This window comes from Salvelinus fontinalis, chromosome 13 (assembly GCF_029448725.1).
Source record: "Salvelinus fontinalis isolate EN_2023a chromosome 13, ASM2944872v1, whole genome shotgun sequence".
Taxonomy (NCBI): domain Eukaryota; kingdom Metazoa; phylum Chordata; class Actinopteri; order Salmoniformes; family Salmonidae; genus Salvelinus; species Salvelinus fontinalis.
Genome location: NC_074677.1, coordinates 16,218,131 through 16,240,146, shown reverse-complemented (window position 1 = coordinate 16,240,146; position 22,016 = coordinate 16,218,131). Strand labels below are relative to the sequence as shown.

At 43.8% G+C, this 22,016-nt stretch overlaps 1 protein-coding gene and 1 long non-coding RNA gene across 5 annotated transcripts in view; both read right to left on the bottom strand.

Moving 5' to 3' along the window:
- The window catches only part of LOC129868161 (CXADR-like membrane protein), a 136,087-nt gene that overhangs the window by 95,262 nt on the left and 18,809 nt on the right, over window positions 1-22,016 (bottom strand). For 2 of the 4 annotated variants that reach the window (XM_055941861.1, XM_055941862.1), the window contains 2 exons: window positions 18,317-18,414; window positions 17,422-17,525 (listed from right to left, as the gene is read on the bottom strand). The exons of the other annotated variants lie outside the window; for them this stretch is intronic. The gene's annotated coding sequence lies outside the window, so the exon portion shown is untranslated. The remainder of the gene's footprint in view (window positions 1-17,421; window positions 17,526-18,316; window positions 18,415-22,016) is intronic. 4 annotated transcript variants of the gene reach the window in all.
- On the bottom strand, window positions 12,756-17,415 carry LOC129868163 (uncharacterized). The gene is made up of 2 exons (XR_008761727.1): window positions 15,729-17,415; window positions 12,756-15,021 (listed from the first exon to the last, which is right to left on the bottom strand). It is a non-coding gene; the product is annotated as an uncharacterized LOC129868163 (long non-coding RNA).

Here is a 22,016-nt window from a genome sequence, read left to right as displayed (position 1 = left end):
CCCAGCAGCAGACTCCCCTCCAGTCCACAGCGAGTAGAGGAAAGTCCAGAGACATGAAATAGACTGTGTCCCAAATAGTACCTTATTCCCAATAATGTGCACTACTTTTGACCAGAGCTCTATAGGTCTTGGTCAAAAATAGTGCCCTGCATAGGAATAGGGTGCCATTTGGGTCAGATGTATGTAATGGCTCTTTCTCCAGTGCCAGGGCCATAAGCCAGCAGGAAATCCTGGATGAGTATCTAACAGTAACACTATAGAGAACGGAATCCCTCCTGTCCTGTCTAGATGTGTCATGCCCATTGAAACTGATGGGACATGTGCCATTTGACCACTGAAAATACACAATATATGGTTTATTTTGTGCATAATTAATCTAACATTTGGCGATCAGTGCCCCCTTAAAAGATGCCTCTGCTTCTATGTGTCCAAGAAATGACAGTGGTGGCTGATCACGATCTAGTGTCAGCTCTGTCTGCATATATTTAACTTCAACATCAATAGAACTTTCAATCCATTTCTTCAATGTCAATGCCCCGTGTCCCTTCAACAGTGCTGACGCAGCAACAGTGTCAGTGTCATTTAACAGTGTCATTTAATTGGGGCACCATCGTAACTAACTTGCTCACCACTGTGTCATCATCACCATTTGAACAGGTACAGAGTTCTCTTTTAATCTCAGTGTTTGACTAGTTTGACAGAGGAGGGCTTTTGCACGAGACAAGCTGAGATCGCTGAACCACTTCTCTGGCTGCATCCCTATGGGCCCTAGTTAAAATAATTGCACTAAATAGGGAATATGGTGTAATTTAGGAAGCAGCCTCTGAGGAAGAAATCAAGACTTAGAGAGATGTAGAAACAACCCTAACTGGCCTGGTAGTGGTACATTCTTAAGAAAAATCTTATTGCATATTCTCATTGAGAAAGGAGTGAAAAATCCATTCAGAGGGTAGATCCCAGTTCACTAATGAACTACGTACTTTCACAGTCCAATGTTAGTGAGGACAATGTTTAATGCAGCTATAGCGTTTAAATCAGAGAGAATATGAATTGAATAGGGATATACAAAATATAGAGCATCAGCAAGACAGCCATATATTAAGACGATATACTATATACAGTATAAGAAGATATACTGTATATTAGTACATCACTGGGGCCGTGCTCCCACACATCCAGGATATCTAGTTGAAATGATGCCTGAGGAAGGCCCACAACATCATCAAAGACCCCACAAATCCCAGTCACGAGCTGCTCACTCCCTTGCCGTCAGGCAGACTGTATAGGAGCATGAGGTCTGATACCAACAGGCTCAGAGAGAGTTTCTATCTACAAGCCATCAGACTGCTGAACACTTGAACTGGACTGACCACCTGCACTGACTCTCTACATCATAGCACACACGCACTCACCTCTTCCCAAAAATGTAAATAAATTGTGCCTTCCTGTATTTATTCTATTCTACTAAGCCATATACTTTATTCTATTCTACTAAGCCATTTACTTTATTCTATTCTACGAAGCCATATACTTTATTCTATTCTACTAAGCCATTTACTTTATTCTATTCAACTAAGCCATTTACTTTATTATATTCTACTAAGCCATTTACTTTATTCTATTCTACTAAGCCATGTACTTTATTCTATTCTACTAAGCCATGTACTTTATTCTATTCTACTAAGCCATTTACTTTATTCTATTCTACTAAGCCATTTACTTTATTCTATTCTACTAAGCCATTTACTTTATTCTATTCTACTAAGCCATGTACTTTATTCTGTTCTACTAAGCCATGTACTTTATTCTATTCTACTATGCCATGTACTTTATTCTATTCTACTAAGCTATTTACTTTATTCTATTCTACTAAGCCATTTACTTTATTCTATTCTACGAAGCCATTTACTTTATTCTATTCTACTATGCCATTTACTTTATTCTATTCTACGAAGCCATGTACTTCATTCTATTCTACTATGCCATTTACTTTATTCTATTCTACTAAGCCATTTACTTTATTCTATTCTACTAAGCCATTTACTTTATTCTATTCTACGAAGCCATTTACTTTATTCTATTCTACGAAGCCATTTACTTTATTATATTCTGCAGTAATACAGATTGAAATGTATTGTCTGCTGATGAAAAAGCACTAAACAGATATTATTGTTCAGGTTGTAAGATATAAAAATAAATAATTTACTCACTACAGCAAAATCTGCAAACAACCACAACTGTATTCCCAACCAAATGAAGGGCACATGTGGCTGCATATTTGATTCACTTCACGTTGTTTAAGCTGCTCCACAGCTCGTGAAGCGAAAACAAGCGAAAACCGCCAACAAAGGAGAACTTCAAAGGACTGTTCACTGACTAACCCACTAGAGACACTGAGAAAATTATTTCACTGCTTCAGAGAAACAGTGTTTCTAAAGACATAGAAACAGAGGCTCTGCTTCATTAACTTTGCCATACCCTGTATGAATGAATATACATTATCGCCAAAAATACCCTAACTTCAAGAAAGTAGACTAATACCACTAAACAAAATGCTTGGTTACAATGCTGTTTTTTTTAAATGCATCAGTGATTTTACAATATCTAACAACCAAAAGAGGAGATGTAGAGGAGTGTATTGTTGTGCTGGAGTACCTCTTGAATAACTAACAGTTAACACACACTGACACTATTTCCTGTATCTACACTATATATACAAAAGTATGTGGACACCCCTTAAAATTATTGGATTTGGCTATTTCAGCCATACCTGTTACTGACACGTGTATAAAATCGAGCACACAGCCATGCAATATCCATAGACATAGGATGCCACCTTCCCAACAAGTCAGTTCGTAAAATTTCTGCTCTGCTAGAGTAGCCCTGGTCAACTGTAAGTGCTGTTATTGTGAAGTGGAAACGTCTAGGAACAACAATGGCTTAGCCCCGAAGTAGTAGGCTACACAAGCTCACACAACGGGACCGCAGAGTGCTGAAGCACGTACAAATTGTCTGTCCTCGGTTGAAACACTCATTACCTAGTTCCAAACTGCCAGCACAAGAACTGTTCGTCGGGAGCTTCATGAAATGGGTTTCCATGGCCGAGCAGCCGCACACACGCCTAAGATTACCATGTGCAATGCCAAACGTTGGCTGGAGTGGTGTAAAGCTCGCCGCCATTGGACTCTGGAGCAGTGGAAACGCGTTCTCTGGAGTAATGAATCACGCTTCACCATCTGGCAGTCCGACAAACAAATCTGGGTTTGGCGGATGCCAGGAGAACGCTACCTGCTCAAATGCATAGTGCCAACTGTAAAGTTTGGGGAGGAGGAATAATGGCTGTTTTTCCATGGTTCAGGCTAGGCCTCTTAGTTCCAGTGAAGGGAAATCTAAACGCTACAGCATACAATGACATTCTAGACAATTCTGTGGTTCCAACTTTGTGGCAACAGTTTGGGGAAGGCCCTTTACGGTTTCAGCAGGACAATGCCAATGTGCACAAAGCAAGGTCAATACAGAAATGGTTTGTCGAGATCGGTGTGGAAGAACTTGAGTGGCCTGCACAGAGCCCTGACCTCAACCCCATCGAACACTTTTGGGATGAATTGGAACGCCGACTGTGAGCCAGGCCTAATCGCCCAACATCAGTGCCCGACCACACTAATGCTCATGGCTGAATGGAAACAAGTCTCCGCAGCAATGTTTCAACATCTAGTGGAAAGCCTTCCCAGAAGAGTGGAGGCTGTTATAGTAGCAAAGGGGGGACCAACTCTGTATTAATGCCCATGATTTTGGAATGAGATGTTCGACAAGCAGGTGTTCACATACTTTTGGTAATGTAGTGTACCTCCGCTGAGGCTACCACACAGGTAGGGAATGAAACGAGTAGAGCGAGTGAGAAAATAAGATGGGAAAATAAAAAGCAGGGTATAAATAGCTCAGACCAAACTAAACATTAACAGTAACAAATGAATGCGATAAAGAAGTACAGGTTAGACCCGGGGGGGCATTCAATACCAAATCAAAATATATTTTATATTTGAGATTCTTCAAAGTAGCCACCCTTTGCCTTGATGACAGCTTTGCACACTCTGGGCATTGCTTGCTTGCTGTTTGGGGTTTTAGGCTGGGTTTCTGTACAGCACTTTGTGACATCAGTTGATGTAAGAAGGGCTTTATAAATACATTTGATTTGATTTGCTCTATGGCATGCGCCAAGCACATAACTCAAACACCTACGCAGCAGCTCCCCTGGTTTTGAATAGATTTTCCACAGATACTTCAACAATGAATTGACTTGCGCCAGCACATCTCTTAACGAGCGGGCGGAGGGAGATTAATTTTAAAAAGCTGCTGACTTAGGAACGAGAGGGCTGATGGACATGACAGTGTGGAGGCGCTACGATCACTGTGATGACCATTACAGCCTTGTTTATTTGCTGTCAGCAAATTGCGTGGATGGTGTCCGGTTTGCCAACTGGGGTGGGCCAGCTGGGGTGGGGCATGGATAGCCCTGGAATTCGAGGGGGTGGTGAGAGGGGGTAAATGTGAGATGGTTCCTTGGTGGATGCAGCCAAACCCCATCATACCTTTCGCCCTCCTGAAACACACACACACACACACACACAACGAGCCCTCTTTACCCCAATGACTCGCATGAAAATGTCAGGATTATGCCACATATGGTGAAGTGACATTAAGACAAGGGAACATTTATCTCATTTCTGGACCATTTGTTAAGGTGAGGTGGGGTTGGAGTCTGGTGGGGGGATAGGTGGGCGGCTCTCGGGTACGGGGGTGTACAACACATGGGTGGGTCACGGAGCAGTTAGTGGTGGGCAACTCGCAGAGGGGCAGGCTGTTCTGCTGAGGAGGTGAGGGGGAGGTGTGTGTGGGTGGGTATGTTTGAGAGAGAGAGAGACTGTGTGTGTGTGTGTGTGTGTGTGTGTGTGTGTGTGTGTGTGTGTGTGTGTGTGTGTGTGTGTGTGTGTGTGTGTGTGTGTGTGTGTGTGTGTGTGTGTGTGTGTGTGTGTGTGTGTGTGTCTCTGTGTGTCTCTGTGTGTCTCTGTGTGTGTCTGTGTGTGTCTGTGTGTGGAGAGGTCCTCCCTGTGTGACGACAGTGCAGTACTCCCGGAACAGGTGGGGCCCAGAGCAGAGCGTGCCAGCACTGCAGAGGGGATGTGAGAGGAGGGAGGAGAGAGGTGATGGAGGGAGGGAGAGGAGGTGAGGTAAAAGGAGATAAAAAGAGATAAAAAGAGAAAGGTGGAGACCTGTGCTCTGTCAGAGAGAAACTGGATGTGTGCTGTCCAGGACAGACAACCTTTCTACCTATTTTTACTTTTAGTCTCAATCTCTCCCTCTCCTTCTCCCTCTCTCTCTCCCTCTCCCTCTCTCTCTCTCCCCCTCTCCTCTTTTTCTCCACGTTTCCCCACTCTTCTCCTCATCCCTCCTATCTTTCTCCCTTTGCTCTCCTCTCCCCTCCACTCCACTCCTCTACCCCCTTTCCTCTCCTCTCCTCCCCTCCTGCCTCCTCTCATTTCTCTACTTCTCCTAGTTGGACAGTGTAATAGGATAGTCTTCATTGGGCAGTGAGAGACCAGCATGCCAGCCCTACCAGCCTTCAGATCCATCAGCTACAGCAGGTTGGAGGGAGAGGCAGAGCTGAGATTTCTCTCTAAAACAGCGTTTCCCAAATTTGGTTCTCGGGACACCAAAGGGTGCAAGTTTTGGTTTTTGCCCTAACACTACACAGCTGATTCAAATGATCAAAGCTTGATGATTAGCTGATTATTTGAATCAGCTGTGTAGTTCTAGGGCAAAAACCAAAATGTGCACCCAGGGGGTGCTCCAGGACCAACTTTGGGAAACCCTGCTCTGCACACACACGGAAAAGAGCGCACACACACACACACACACACACACACACACACACACACACACACACACACACACACACACACACACACACACACACACACACACACACACACACACACACACACACACACACACACACACACACACACACACACACACACACTCACAAACTTACTGGCAGATACAAACACAGGGATGGACACACACTCAAAAACAAACACACACACACACATTTCTCCGTTCGCACACCTTCCTCAGGATGTCAACAGATTAATGGGGGTGGTTGTGCTGAGTCATCACTCACATTAGCAGAGAGAGATGCAGTGTTTGGAACAGACACCTACAGGTTACTGCTAAAATAAAGGAAACACCAACAAAGTATCTTAATAGGGCGTTGGGCGACTATGTTCCAGAACAGCATCTATCTGCCTTGGCATAGATTCTACAAGTGTCTGAAACTCTACTGGAGGGATGCGATGCCATTCTTCTATGAGTAATTCCATAATTTGTCTCAGGCACCACTCCAGAATCTTCCATAAGTGTTCAATTGGGTTGAGATCTGGTGACTGACACACACACATACAGACACCCTTTAACCCTCCTATGCTCCTTTGAGACCCTCTTTCAAAGTCACCGAGACCTCTTCTTCTAGACATGGTACCCAAAATAATGGGCAACTGGGATTTTTTTTTTTACCAGTGTGGAAGCACATCATTTCAATATACTTTGTATCCCTCATTTACTCAAGTTTTTCCTTTATTTTGGTAGTTACCTGTATGTACCCTTCCAATGGGACAGACAGGCAAAGTAACGATGGCACCATATTCCCTATGGGCCCTGGTCAAAAGTACTGCACTATATAGGGAATAGGGTCCCATTTGGGATGCAGACACAGACATGGAGATGCTTGTCAAGGACAGAGGGAACACAACACACCAGTCGATGAGGGACAAAATAAAAGTCAGAGTGGTTAGCAGTCACAGCGAGCAAGTCCTGGAGAGCAGGAGTGAGAGAGGGACAGAGAGATATACAGAGAAAGAGTGAGTGAGTGGGTTGTTGCACTGCCACAGAGAGAGAGTGAGAGTGAGAGATATTGTAGATGGACAGGGAAAAAGAGAGATGGAGAGGACCAGACAGATAGAAAGAGAGGAGAGAATGAGTGAGTGAAAGAGAGTAGGTGGAGAGGACCAGACAGAGAGAGAGAGAGAGAGAGAGAGATACAGAGACCGACAGAGTGAATGTCAATGTCACAGCTCCGTGTTCCTCTGTGGGCATGGGACGGCCAGTGTTCATGATGGATGAGCTACACACACACACACAGAAACAATTGCGCGCACACAAACACACCCCTCACACTCACACACACACACACACACACACACACACACACACACACACACACACACACACACACACACACACACACACACACACACACACACACACACACACACACACACACACACACACACACTAGAGTGTGAGTGAGTGAGGAACCATAAGGAATTATCCCCACGGTAGTGTCCCAAATGGTACCCTATTCCCTATATAGTACGCTACATGTGATCAGAGCCCTATGGAGCCTGGTCAAAAGTAGTGCACTTTAAAGGAAATGCGGTGCCATTTGGGACATCCACGATGCCTGTGTGTCTTCTCCCTGTGCTATGGGTTCATGAAATACAGTGTCTGTTAGAGGGTGTGTACTACTAAATGAATAAGGATGCCTCCCACAACACTTCCCCACATAGCGCTTTCTATAGAATGAACAATAAATACCAGCAGTCATCACTGTTTAATTCATAACTAATGTATTCCGATAGTGTAGTGAGCTGCTGTCTCAGGTTGTGTGCTGTAACATCCAGTGAGCTAGCATCAACCCCAATCTTCTACACTGAGAGTCACCAGGCCATGTCGGGAGGTATGGCACCAACTCCATACTTCACACTGTTATTCCAGGTAACAGTGTCAGTAACACAACCACGTCTAATGCCCCGTCCCCACCCCCCACCACTCTATACCCTGCTTTCTGCCTTATCAAGCCATCCTGAGAAGGGGCAAAATTGAACTACCGGCCCAATATCTCCTTAATAAGCATATTAAAGGTCAGTAACACTCTTGAGCATCATATTTTACCATGTCTCACAGCTACACCACATGACCTCTTCACATCCCGGGAAACGTTGGATGTGGCCACAGTGGTAAAAGTGAAGCTTAAAGAGTGACAGCACAGTACGGTACGTGTGCCGCTACAACGGATATCTCATATTTGGAGGCTTCGTTCTCACAAATAAAGTATGAATGTACCATGTTAACTTGGATGGTAGAAATTGAATCCCATCTCGTGCCTGTGATCCGGCATCTCTTCTCATCTATAAATCCATTTCCCACCCCGCTCAGTCAGTTGTGCTGTGAAATTTAGGGACAGACACCCGATTCATTTTCAACCCACTGCGATGTCAATCCATCTCCGTCGGTGTGTTATGGAGTTGACGTGCTCAGTGGCGCTGACGACCAGGCCTCGTCTGACCATGCATGCTGAGATTCCTTCACACACCACAGTGGATCAGCCATCGGTTCAGTTAGGGAGTGGGGACATTAATACATTCTTAAAACATATTTGACACATTCTGTACACTCTATCCATTCATTCCTTGACTAATGCACTATTTCCTCCAATAAAGTCGATCTGGTCTTTTTTCTCCTTCATATGACTTAGACCGGATTATGTCTTCTTACTGAAAAACACTGTATGAAACCTGAAATATGTAGTGAAAAAGGGATTACTAGGTAATGGATTTATTCAAATGCTGAATGGAATACAAGATAAGACAATAAGAATATTTCCAGAAGCGGTGCTATCTAGGACAGAAAAACAATGAAATGTGCAAAAATAATAATTTGAAGGACATAAGAATGACAGACTCCCATACAAGAGATCTTTTGGACTAATTTTCACAATTATATCTCTATACTCGCAATCCTGTTAATGCTACACCTGCAGCTCAGGCATTGCTATTAAAAAGTGAAAAAATATATATTAAGCTGATCAACGCCAAGACGTGGGAACACAAGCAATTACCATTTGTAGGGAGGCTGATCCTATAAACAGCATCTCCCTCATGCCCTGTTGAAGCACAAATTACTTAATAAGATTGGGTTGGTGTACATCATACCTCACAAAGGAAACGGAGGCTGAGAAACAAGAAGGGTGCTCAGAAGAGCCAGCCTGCTAAAGATGCCACAGACACCTCTCCTTTAGGCCTTTGCAGTAACTCTGTGGGCTTGATGATGCATGTCTGGGAAGCTCTAAGTGGTTAATGATGGTTTCTAAAGAATGTTATGGGGTTGAAGATGTCCAATGAGGCATTGTTGCCCGGTCTCTGTGAAGTGATACTGGGTTGGCATCGTCTTTGAAGCGTTAGGGGGTTGACACTTTCTTTGAAAAACTATGGAGCGAGCATTGGTGATTTCTTTGTAACCTTACAGTGTTGGGGCTTGCTTTGAAATGTTGACGCCATGCCACAGACATTCCCTTTGTGCAAATTGTGTAACGTTATTATGATGATGCTACAGAATATACCTTCTTTGGTTCTACCTATGGAACACTATGGGTTAGAGAGAGTAGCTGAGGCAGCAGGCATCTCTTTGGCTTTTCTCACAGCTAAACCAAACCAGAGTAGGGGGACATTTTATTGGCTTGTTAACAAGGATGGGGAGTGAGGGGATTGTGGAGGGAGGCAGGGAGGGCATGGAGGGTCCAGTGCTGACTCATTATTCACTGTCAGGAGTGCATCCAAGTGTAGCGGTTAATAGAGTGGATGGCATCTTCCCCGCCTGACAGGATTTTTTTTTTAGACTAACATCTGTAGACCATCATTGCCGCCGTAACGTCAGACGGTTTTATCCCATCATTCCACTGGGAAATAGTGCCGCTAAAACAAGGAGGATGCCATGAGCTGAAGATACTGGAGTTGTAATTGTGATTATTTCTCTATTCCATTTTTTTGTTGTTGCTGTTAGCGAGGAAATAAAGTGCTTCAGTTCCAAGAAAAATACAATGTTGGCTACTATCTGACTAATTTACTGGTATATTAAAAGCACATACTTAAAATATGACAAAAGCTTTATTTTAAGAATCAGAGATGCCCTTCCTATAGCTTTATAATGACAAAGTCTTGTATGTCACATCTTATACATCAAATCTTAAAATCTACAAGGACATTAATAAAGCAACATTGATTTATTTTTGTTACTATGACTCCTGTAAATGGCATGTCTTTTCCTCAATGCCACATTTCAGCAAACACAAAGCCAAGGTAAGCATCTGAGATGGACCTTAGCCTTTAGTCGTCTCCGGAAGCCGTGTACACTGCAGCTAGCCTGTCAGACTGCATGATTACCAAGATAAAGAGGCCAGAAATAGACGTAGCCGAGACAGCGAATGAATAAGCAATGGTGACGGGGACGGGGACGGGGGGGGGGCAGTGGCATTAACCACACACGTTTCCGCTAAAACCCCAAACAGGTTCAATTTGTTTCTGCTATAAAAGGGAGCAGTAGAGCATAACCACAACCTTTTCCTTCCAAGGAGGAGTCATGTCAGGCCTTAAAGAGATGTGATAGGAACTCAGGAAGTTTTTTCATTGAGGGAGATGTTGTGTTACTCAGTCTGGGTCCATTGGAGAAAATCCTTTAATGAGACCCATGGAACAAATTTGGGGCCTGTGCCATGCCTGCCCAGAATCCAAACACCACAACACGGAAACATAAAACCAGCGAGGATACACATCTGCACGTCCAGCACGGTGGAAAGGCTCCATTTCACCCCGAAGTTAAGTCTAACGACTCGTAAAGAAACAGGAATGCTGGTACCATCTGTTCGGGGGGAGAGCGAGATAGAGAAGAGGGAATAAAAAGGGCTACTTCAGCAGAGTTTTCTGCTCTATAAGCATGGTGGTTCCCTAACCTAAGCTTAATAGTAGGTGACTTAATATCCTAGCACAAACAGGATCAATCCTATCGCCACTGTGTTTTCATTTTCACTGTAGGTTGAGGCACTTTCTGACACGCAGAGCAGAGCGGAGCAATCACCTGCCGCGGGGAGTTGATGTCACTCTGCTGTGCATAAAACTTATTTTGTCATCCAAAAAAAAAGGTTCAGGCTTTCCGAGTGGCACAGCGGTCTAAGGCACTGCATCTCAGTGCTAGAGGCGTCACTAAAGATCCAGGTTCGATCCCGGGCTGTGTCACAGCCAGCCGCGACCAGGAGACCCATGAGGCGGAGCACAATTGGCCCAGAGTCGTCTGGGTTAGGGGAGGGTTTGGCCGGCCGGGATGTCCTTGTCCCATCGCGCCCTAGCGACTTCTGTGGCAGGCCGGGCGCATGCACACTGACACGTTGGACGGTGTTTCCTCTGACACATTGGTGTGGCTGCCCTCCGGGTTTAGCGGGCAGTGTGTCAAGAAGCAGTACAACTTGGCCGTGTTTCAGGGATGCATGGCTCTCAACCTTTGCTTCTCCCGAATTCGTACGGGAGTTGCAGCGATGGGACAAGACTGTAACTACCAATTGGATATAAAAAAACTGGTTCTGGTATGTTCTGTGCGATCTCCACATTAGGACAACCTCTTGCTGAGACAGAGGCTGCCCTATTATGCAAGCCGTATTTGTGGCGTCAATGAGTGTACATCTCATAATGCCAAGATCTCTAGTCAATTAGTAAAAATAGTTCCTAACATTAACCTTAATACAAAGCAATAGACTACTCTAGATAATACACCATCAAATACGGAAAAGCCAAACTAAGGTGTTTGGACTAACGTAAATTAACATTAATGAACAGCAACGGAATGAATCAGTGCAACATGCCATCACCATTATATTTGACTTTCATTGATATTTACGTCTCTAGCTAAACACTTTGGAACGACCCTGTTTTCATAGTTAACTCCAAACCCACAAGAATGACAGTAAATCATGCTGTTGATGTGCACGCATGCAAACACACACACACACACACACACACACACACACACACACACACACACACACACACACACACACACACACACACACACACACACACACACACACACACACACACACACACACACACACACACACACACACACACACACGAGAGTGTCTAACTAGTCTATAAATCTGCAGGGTGGGGTTGACAACGCAAGACAACTATTTTGGAAGGGAATATTAGCTCTGTTTTTAAGCCAAGCCAGATTCGGACCTAGGAAACCACGGCATTTCGATGGGGTACAGTCATACTTCTCCAGAAGGGACAGCTGGGCGTCGCTGACCTGGGCGGACGGCTGAGCAGACTGGGGGACTGGCTCACTGTGACAATCCATGGTAAGAGGCCTCCTCCATGGCCATACCTAGTTGCGTCAGCTGGTGTTGGTGGAGTAGATGACCCTGTTTGTTGACCATCCTGAAGATGGTTTTATCTTTTGCTGCTTCCATATTTTGAGGTAGTATTCTGTAACGTATATGCCGGGAGTCAGGAAGCAGATGCAGAAGGTGAGTTTAATAACGGAATGATACAAATGAACAAACATGAGAAGCGTACTGAACGTGAAAGAAAACAATAATTCCTAATGACAAGTGAGGGCTAAATAAAGGGGGAAAGATCAAGGAGAAACTAATGACGAGGTGTGCGTAAAGATGGGGAACAGGTGTGCGTAATATAGTTGCCAGGACCGGTGGTTAGTAGACCAGTGACGTTGAGAGCAAGAGGGAGGGAGCAGGAGTAGGCGTGACATTAACATAAGGACAACTCAGTATGCTATTCTGTTCTTCAGAAATAGACTACATTTTCTCTTTAGACCTGTCTAAAATAAACCATGGATTTATTGTGAAGGTGTAGGCTATATTACATGGATTTATTAGACTTTTAAAAATGTACATGTTCCAAAGATCGGCATCGGTGGCTTGTAGGCTATGTGTGGAAGCCAGGAGATGCTATGTGTTTATGTTAATTAGCTGTCAATTATCGTGAGACCGACAGTTATTTTCTTGACAATCACCGGCTGACAAAATTTTGTGACCGTCACAGCCCTAGTACTACAAGAACAAGTTTATTATTTATTGGGATTCCCATTAGCTGACGCCATGATGACAGCTAACCTACCTGGTGTTCATACACACAAAAAAAATGGTGTTTCCTCCGACACATTGGTGCAGCTGGCTTCTGGGTTAAACGAGCGGGTGTTAAGAAGCATGGCTTGGTGGGTCATGTTTAGACTGATGATGCATGACTCGTCCTTCGCCTCTCCCGAGCCCGTTTGGGAGTTTCAGCAATGAGACAAGACCGTAATCATGACCCAAAAATGACTAACAAAAAAAGACAAGTCCCACAATTGAGTAAAGACATTAAATACATTTTAACAGGACACAGAGACAATAGGAGTCAACAAACACTAGACATGTTAAAATAACTAGAAGTGCTTTGATGGGACAAAAAGATACATGTACAGAGCATCCATCGAATCGCTATAATTTGTGCAGAGCATGAATTCCATACCAGGCATTGTCCAGGGCAACCATACATGTAATTATGATTAGGTTGCATAAGCTGACAATAAACAGTATGGGGCATGTGAATGAACTTTAAATGAAAATCAAACAAATGTTGCACAGCATCTTTCCACCTACACAATAAAGCACATTCAAGACCAGAACAGAATAGATCAATGACATAAGGAACTAAAGCAGATTTTAAGGTAATCTTGTGACATATGTCACCATTCTACCGGGTTAAGTTATCACCAGAAAATTGTAGTCAGTGCATGCCAGTGTTACTGGCCTCCAGTTTCAGCAAGTTTGGCTCATCTCTCATAGGCTATCCATTCCTCTCTCCATTCATGCTATTTGAGACTAGTGCCACGGGAGGTAGTTGCCTGCCGCATGTTTGGCTGTGATGGGCTAAAGGTGGGCTGCGGGGCGGGGGAGTCCGGCAACAGCAGTGCCACTGTGATTTCTGTCAGCCACTGTGATTTCTGTCAGCCACTGTGATTTCTGTCAGCCACTGTGATTTCTGTCAGCCACTGTGATTTCTGTGAGCCACTGTGATTTCTGTCAGCCACTGTGATTTCTGTCAGCCACTGATTTCTGTCAGCCACTGTGATTTCTGTCAGCCACTGTGATTTCTGTCAGCCACTGTGATTTCTGTCAGCCACTGTGATTTCTGTCAGCCACTGTGATTTCTGTCAGCCACTGTGATTTCTGTCAGCCACTGTGATTTCTGTCAGCCACTGTGATTTCTGTCAGCCACTGTGATTTCTGTGAGCCACTGTGATTTCTGTGAGCCACTGTGATTTCTGTCAGCCACTGTGATTTCTGTGAGCCACTGTGATTTCTGTCAGCCACTGTGATTTCTGTGAGGCACTGTGATTTCTGTGAGCCACTGTGATTTCTGTGAGCCACTGTGATTTCTGTGAGCCGGCTGAAGTGACCCTCAATGAGGTGGTGTGCCCCCTGTTGTGCAGCTCTCTGCTAATTAACACTGAGCCCCCCACCACCACCTCATCCTCTCCATGCGCCATCACCACTGTTTAGTTCAGCCACCACAGAGAAACAATCGTCTCGGGCACAGAGGTGGCCTGGGTGAGAGATGTTGTTTACCACCACGGCAATACAGCATAGGCATGAGCACAGGAGTCAGGATTAAAGTCTAGAGCACAAACTCTTCCAACAACACTTCTAATGAGATTTATAATGAACCAGAGGAAACTACTTCAGAATCAAGTTTTATAGATTTTCCTATTTGTCACTACTATTATGATTATTCCTGTTTTGATTGCAGCCAAAATCAAAATAAGAATTCCTCCATAGGCCAATCGTGCAATATGCATTTAATTAAACTGGGACAAGACGAGGACCTTTAAGAGGACCTTCAATATTCCACCAGCTCCGCTGAGTTGACATGTCACGCCAGTGGTCTGGCCTGATGTGAGCACCAGAGCAAGACGCTAGCTAGCGCTAACGTGGAGTGCAAGGTAACTGCTAATTGACTTGGAGAGGAGATGGTGTGTGCATGAGAGGGAGCGCCTCCGTGGCAAAGTTGACGGATATCTCACTGTAAGAAGACAACAGAGCCCCTATCTAGATCCACTTGATTGCAGCTTCCACTGAGAGAGACAGAAAGAGAGGGAGAGAAAGAATGAGGGAGAGAATGGAGTAGAGAGAAAGAGAGAGAGAGAGTGAAAGAGGACAGAGAGAGAACAGAGAAAGAGAGAGAGAGATGAGGCCAGAGCACAGCAACATGTCACTCTCTAACCTCATCTCCACATTTGACAGATACTTTGCCTGCCGCTGGAGGTTCAGTCTAAATATAACCAAGAATAGGGGACAGATATGGTTTTTAAATCACTGTTTGCATTCATCTTGATAGATCACATGAAGGGGTTTATACACATGCATGTAGGCTATGTTGCAGGATAGGTCATTCTATGAGGCATGGTAATGTGAGAGCTGTGGGACTCCATTCCTAGAAGTGTGATATTTCATATGTGGATAATTTGGAATGGAAAGAGGGATGAATAAAGTGAAAAATCAAGAATCATAAAAGGTCAACATCTAAGTGTTCTAAAAATAGAGTGTGAAACGTCAACAAGCCAATGGGCAAAAAGACAAATCCGAGGGATGAACTGACTGGGGAGCAACACTGACTGCAAGGAGAAAGAAGACTCATTTTCCCCATCAGCTCTCTGACACATGAACAGTGCCTGGGTTATTCACCATTCCAGTCAGTCATCTAAAAATGTTTTCCATTGGAAGCTTACAGCTTGTTCCAAAAGGGAGGTCACAAGAGGATTCAATGTGAAATGCTTCTTACACTGTACTTCACTGTATTTCCCTGATCATTAGGGTTGTTCCCTTTAAGCTGTGCGCGTGGGTGGGACCGAGACTGCCTCTCAGAAGAAATATCAGCCTGAGGAGAGAAGCACGAGATTCAACTTCACTCAACTTTCTAGAGTTTTCCCCTTCAGTTAACACTATCAATGTTCCCTTTACTTTGTGATCGAATCAACGCAATATTAACCACTTTCAATGGAACATACCGAAACAAAACCAACTGTGCATGACTTAGTATGCAAAACGAACTATGTAAGAGATTTTGTTGTAGGCAGAACGCATCTGAGTAGGATTCTATTGCATTGGCACGAATCACTCAGCCAGTCCTCTACACAGACCGGTGTGGCATAACCAATCAGAACTGCAGTAGGCCTATATGCAAATACACCATTGCCATATATGGATCTGTGCCGTTCACTTTGAACTGGACTGTGTTTACAGCATGAGTAGATGCGCCTGTTTTGAGATCAATGTGAGAGCTGCATGTAGCCACGTGTGCACATTTGTTCATATCCTTTGCTAGTTAGTGAGTTATTATACCAGTTATAGATAATTTGTAGTCAGCAATAGGAGAGTGATTGCTTCCTACAAGAGCACAAAACGTGTGTACATTTCTAGACATATTTGAAAAGCGAGTCGGGTAAAGAGTTTGTTTTTGTCTTAAAGGGGCAGTGTTGTATTTTGAGACAGGCTTAAATAAACTAAGTAGCCAATAGGCAGAGGGTAGCATAATTTGGCTGATTCTCTGTTATAATGGTATGGGAATAATAATGCATTTTATTTTGTAAAGTGGTTTCTTGCATCATCAATAACACAACAATATTTTCTGTCACCTCCTTGTCTGAAGGACAAGTGGATTAACAGGCTATTCTTCTATTCAAAAGTCTAATGGAATGTAGGCATACATTGAACACCACACATTGGCTGCTTCTGTAGGCTGAATGATAGAACCGCTATTTCCATGTTAAAATGTTATGGGATGACTTTTCTCCATTGTTTTTGATGGTAGGCCTACATTATGATCAAATAACCACAGTAGCCTACTTGACCACTGTCTGAAACTGTATCTGTAAAGTGGGTACAGCCTCAGTGCTCACAGTAAACGCGCTTGAAGTTCCACAGAAATTTCACAGCGTTCAAGACTTCAAATTTGCTCAGTGCCCCAAAAAATGAGAGGGAACATTGGTTGGAGGATATTGGACGTAAAGGATAATAATAACATTTAGCACTGTTTGGATATCTCCTCCTGAGGTGTGAGACTATGACTAGCCATAGAGTGAATTACGACAAGATTATTAATCATTCAATAATATCTAGGCTATCCTATACACTGAAAGAGGTTGTTAGCTCATTCAGATGTACTTTATAGCCTAGTTTAATATTATAGGCTATTGTCAGGGCTTAATCAAAGGCAAAAGTTGAATTACTTGTTAAAACCATACTTAGGCTTACATACAGTTCTGTGACCAAACTCATAAATGACAAGGTTGGATTAGCTGAACTTTCCCCAAATGTTTTTTTTCCTCACTGACTAGAAAACTTGTTTGGTTTGAAATGCTCCAAGGCAAACTGACTATATCATGAAACCGTGTTGTTTCTGCCGCTTGGGCCGGACTGCATGGCCTGTCTAACTCACTGCAATAATGCAACTAATGAACATTCAGTCTCATCACCCCATGGACAAGCAGGCTAATTGTGGTGGCGTGCAGCGCTCTTGGTCTCTCCCGACGGTTCAGCGAGACTGGGACATTACCACACACGTGTCTGAAGGCATGACCTGATGACAAACACACAAACAACATAGTTCAGGAGGACCTTCAGAATGACTAACATTACTTTCTTTTCTATTGCTGAATCACATATGAATGTAAAACATTTCACATGATAATGAAAAAAAGTAGTTTTATAAGTCAATAAGTAGGCTATAGCCTAGGCCTAACTGTAGCCTTCTTGGATGAGATTACAGTGTTTCTTGCAAGTTGCAGCAAATACCTAAAACTGTAGTCTATAGGGTGTTCACCCATGAAATTATTTAATTCAATGTTTCCCCCAAAAATATTAATTCAATGGAGAATTGCATTAAAAAAACAATAGTCCAAACTCTATGTCTTTACCATGTATTGTTCACATGAATCACACTTGTGTAAGATGGCGCCGGAGCAGAATGCAGACATTTCACGTGCCACCAACTGATTGTGTTTTTTGTTCGTTTATCTGCGTTGTTTGTAACTTATTATAATTTCTTTACTCTTTTTGTCCATATTGTTGCCGCTAACGTCTCTTTGCTACTATGGCCTATTTATTGCCATACTTCCTCATGCCATTTGCACACACTGTATATAGACTGACTTTCTTTTCTATTGTGTTATTGACTGTAAGCTTGTTTATTCCTTGTGTAACTCTGTGTTGTTGTTTCTGTCGCACTGCTTTGCTTTATCTTGGCCAGGTCACAGTTGTAAATGAGAACTTGTTCTCAACTAGCTTACCTGGTTAAATAAAGATAAAAAAAAAAAAATTTTTTTAAATGACCGAAAATAACTACTAGACAACAGGACTGCGATTACTCACCACGGACTAGCAGAATCCTTTTTCTTCTTTCACAACTCCGACGAGCCCGAGGCAGAGGATATACGGCTCCCTCGGGAACAGGCCCCGACCCCAGTGATCTGCGTGAAGAGGAGGCGGAGAAAGAGAGACCGGAGAGCGGGCTGCTTTCTGAGAAGTCGGAGGCGAACGTATAAACCCCCACTTCCCTCAATTCTGCTAGTAAACATGCAATCTTTGGACAATAAAATGGACGAGTTATTGGGAAGATTAAACTACCAACGGGACATTAAAACTGTAACATCTTATGTTTTGCGGAGTCGTGGCTGAACAACGACAATATCAACATACAGCTGGCTGGTTGTACGAGAGAACAGCGGCGTCTGGTAAGACAAGGGGCGGCGGTCTATGTATTTTTGTAAACAACAGCTGGTGCACGATATCTAAGGAAGTCTCGAGCTATTGCTCGCCTGAGGTAGAGTTTCTCATGATAAGCTGCAGACCACACTACCTACCGAGAGAGTTTTCATCTGTATTCTTTGTAGCTGTTTACATACCACCACAGTCAGAGGCTGGCACTGAGATAGCATTGAATGAGCTGTATTCCACCAAAAGCAAGCAAGAAAACGCTCACCCAGAGGCAGCGCTCCTAGTAGCCAGGGACTTTAATGCAGGGAAACTTAACTTCTTGAGAATACAGGGGGTGCTGTTTCGCATTAGCATAATTGCCTCTACAGATTAAACTGCCTCTTATTCAATTATTGCTGTTACTATATGCATATAACCATATGCCATTGGATAGAAAACAAGCTATGGTTTCTAAAACCGTTCCAATTTTGTCTCTGAGTCAAACACAGGTCATTTCACAGCACTTTCCCTGAGCCAGAAGAAGATTGCAAGATGTGTATGCTCGCTTCAAAGCTCTGCCTATATATGGTCACGCGACCTATGACCCGAAACACACTTCCTTCTTCTTCCTCTGGGTGTCTGGAAGACGTCAGAGGAGAAATTTTTTGTTTATCTTGTACTGACGTGAAATAAGACCTATTTCTTTAGCGTGACCGACAACTTCCGGTTTCTGAGATGCGCGTTTTCAGAGGTGCCATTGTCTTTTGTTATGCTGACGTTACGGATGAAAACTATCTCCGTGTCGAAGTTTGGTTGATACATGTGACCATATCACCGTAATGTATGTTTTTTCAATATAGTTTAATCAGATTATTAGAATTTTTTCGGGAGTTTTGCCGTGTTCCGTTCTTTGAGTTTTTTAACTTTGGACATGGACCGTGCCAGTCGACCAGTACCCAGGCTAAATGAAGAGGGGAGGTTGCCATTGTGAATGGATTGAACGACTCATCAGGACTAAGGACACCTTGATCAACATTCTGATGAAAGACCAGCAATAGTAAGACCCAATTTACGATGTTATTTCATATATCTGTCGTGCATGTGAACTGGTCGGGCGCGTCCAGCCGGTTCTGGCTGGCCTGGTTATGCTAATTTAGCGATACATTTTGTTTTCGCTATAAAACATTTAAAAAATCTGAAATATTGTTTGGATTCACCAGATGTTGGGCTTTCAATGTCTGTACGCTGTGTATTTTTTCTGAAATGTTTTAAGACAAGTAATTAGTTATATAACGTTGGTCTCTGTAATTGTTCTAGCTGCATCAGCACTATATCAGATTGCAGCTGCAATGTAGAACTGTGATTTATACCTGAAAAATGCACATTTAAAAAAAAAAAACTATGCTATACCATAAATATGTTATCAGACTGTCATCTTATGAATTTGTTTGTTGGTTTGTGGCTATCAATATCTTAGTTTAGCCGAATTGGTGATAGCACCTGATGGAGTAAGAAACTGTTGGAGTAAGAAAATGGTGTCTTTTGCTAACGTGTTTAGCTAATAGATTTACATATTTTGTCTTCCCTGTAAAACATTTAAAAAATCTGAAATGGTGGTTTTATTCACAAGATCTGTGTCTTTCATTGGGTGTCTTGGACTTGTGATTTAATGATATTTAGATGCTACTATTTAATTGTGACGCTATGCTAGCGATGCTAATCAGTGTGTGGGGGGGGGGGGGGGGGGGGGGGTGCTCCCGGATCCGGGTTAGGTACTCTGTAGAGGTTAAATCAGTTTTACCGAATTTCTATCAGCATGTTAAATGTGGAACCAGAGGGAAAATGTCTCTGGACTACCTATACTCCAGATGCATACAAAGCTCTCCCTCGTCCTCCATTTGGCAAATCTGACCATAATTCCATCCTCCTGATTCCTGCTTACAAGCAAAAATTAAAGCAGGAGCACCAGTGACTAGATCAATAAAAAAAGTGGTCAGCTGAAACAGATGCTAAACTATAGGACTGTTTTGCTAGCACAGACTGGAATATGTTCCGGGATTCCTCCAATGGCATTGATGAGTTCGCCACATCAGTCATTGGCTTCATCAATAAGTGCATCAATGACGTCATTCCCACAGTGACCGTACGTACATACCCCAACCAGAAGCAATGGATTACAGGCAGCATCCGCACTGAGCTAAAGGCTAGAGCTGCCGCTTTCAAGGAGCAGGACTCTAACCCGGAAGCTTATAAGAAATCCCGCTATGACCTCCGAAGAACCATCAAACAGGCAAAGCATCAATATAGGACTAAGATCGATTCGTACTACACCGTCTCTGACGCTCGTCGAACGTGGCAGGGCCTGCAAAGCATTACAGACTACAAAGGGAAGCACAGCTGCCCAGTAACACGAGCCTACCAGACAAGCTAAAATACTTCTATGCTTGCTTCGAGGCAAATAACACTGAAACATGCATGAGAGCACCAGCTGTACCGGAAGACTGTGTGATCACGTTCTCCGCAGCCGATGTGAGTAAGTTCAACATTCACAAGACTGCAGGGCCAGACGGATTACCAGGACGTGAACTGTGCGCATGCGCTGACCAACTGGCAAGTGTCTTCACTGACATTTTCAATCTCTCCCTGTCCAAGTCTGTAATACCAACATGTTTTAAGCAGTCCACCATAGTGTCTGTCCCAAAGAACACTAAGGTAACCTGCCTAAATGACTACTGACCCATAACACTCACGTCTGTAGCTTTGAAAGGCTGGTCATGGCTCACAGCAACACCATCATCCCAGAAACCCTAGACTCACTCCAATGTACATAACGCCCCAACAGATCCACAGATGATGCAGTCTCTATTGCACTCCACACTGCCCTTTCCCACCTGGACAAAAGGAACACCTATGTGAGAATGCTATTCATTGACTACAGCTCAGCGTTCAACACCATAGTGCCCTCAAAGTTCATCAATAACCTAAGGACCCTGGGACTAAACACCTCCCTCTGCAACTGGATCCTGGACTTCCTGACGGGCCGCCCCCAGGTGGTAAGGGTAGGTAACAACACATCCGCCACGCTGATCCTCAACACAGGGGCCCCTCAGGGGTGCGTGCTCAGCCCCCTCCTGTACTCCCTGTTCACTCATGACTGCACGGCCAGGCACGACTCCAAGTTTGCCGATGACACAACAGTGGTAGGCCTGAGCACACCATGACAGTCGTGAAGCGGGCACGACAAAACCTATTCCCCCCCAGGAGACTGAAAAGATTTGGCATGGGTCCTCAGATCGTCAAAAGGTTCTACAGCTGCACCATCGAGAGCATCCTGACTGGTTGCGTCACTGCCTGGTATGGCAACTGCTTGGCCTCC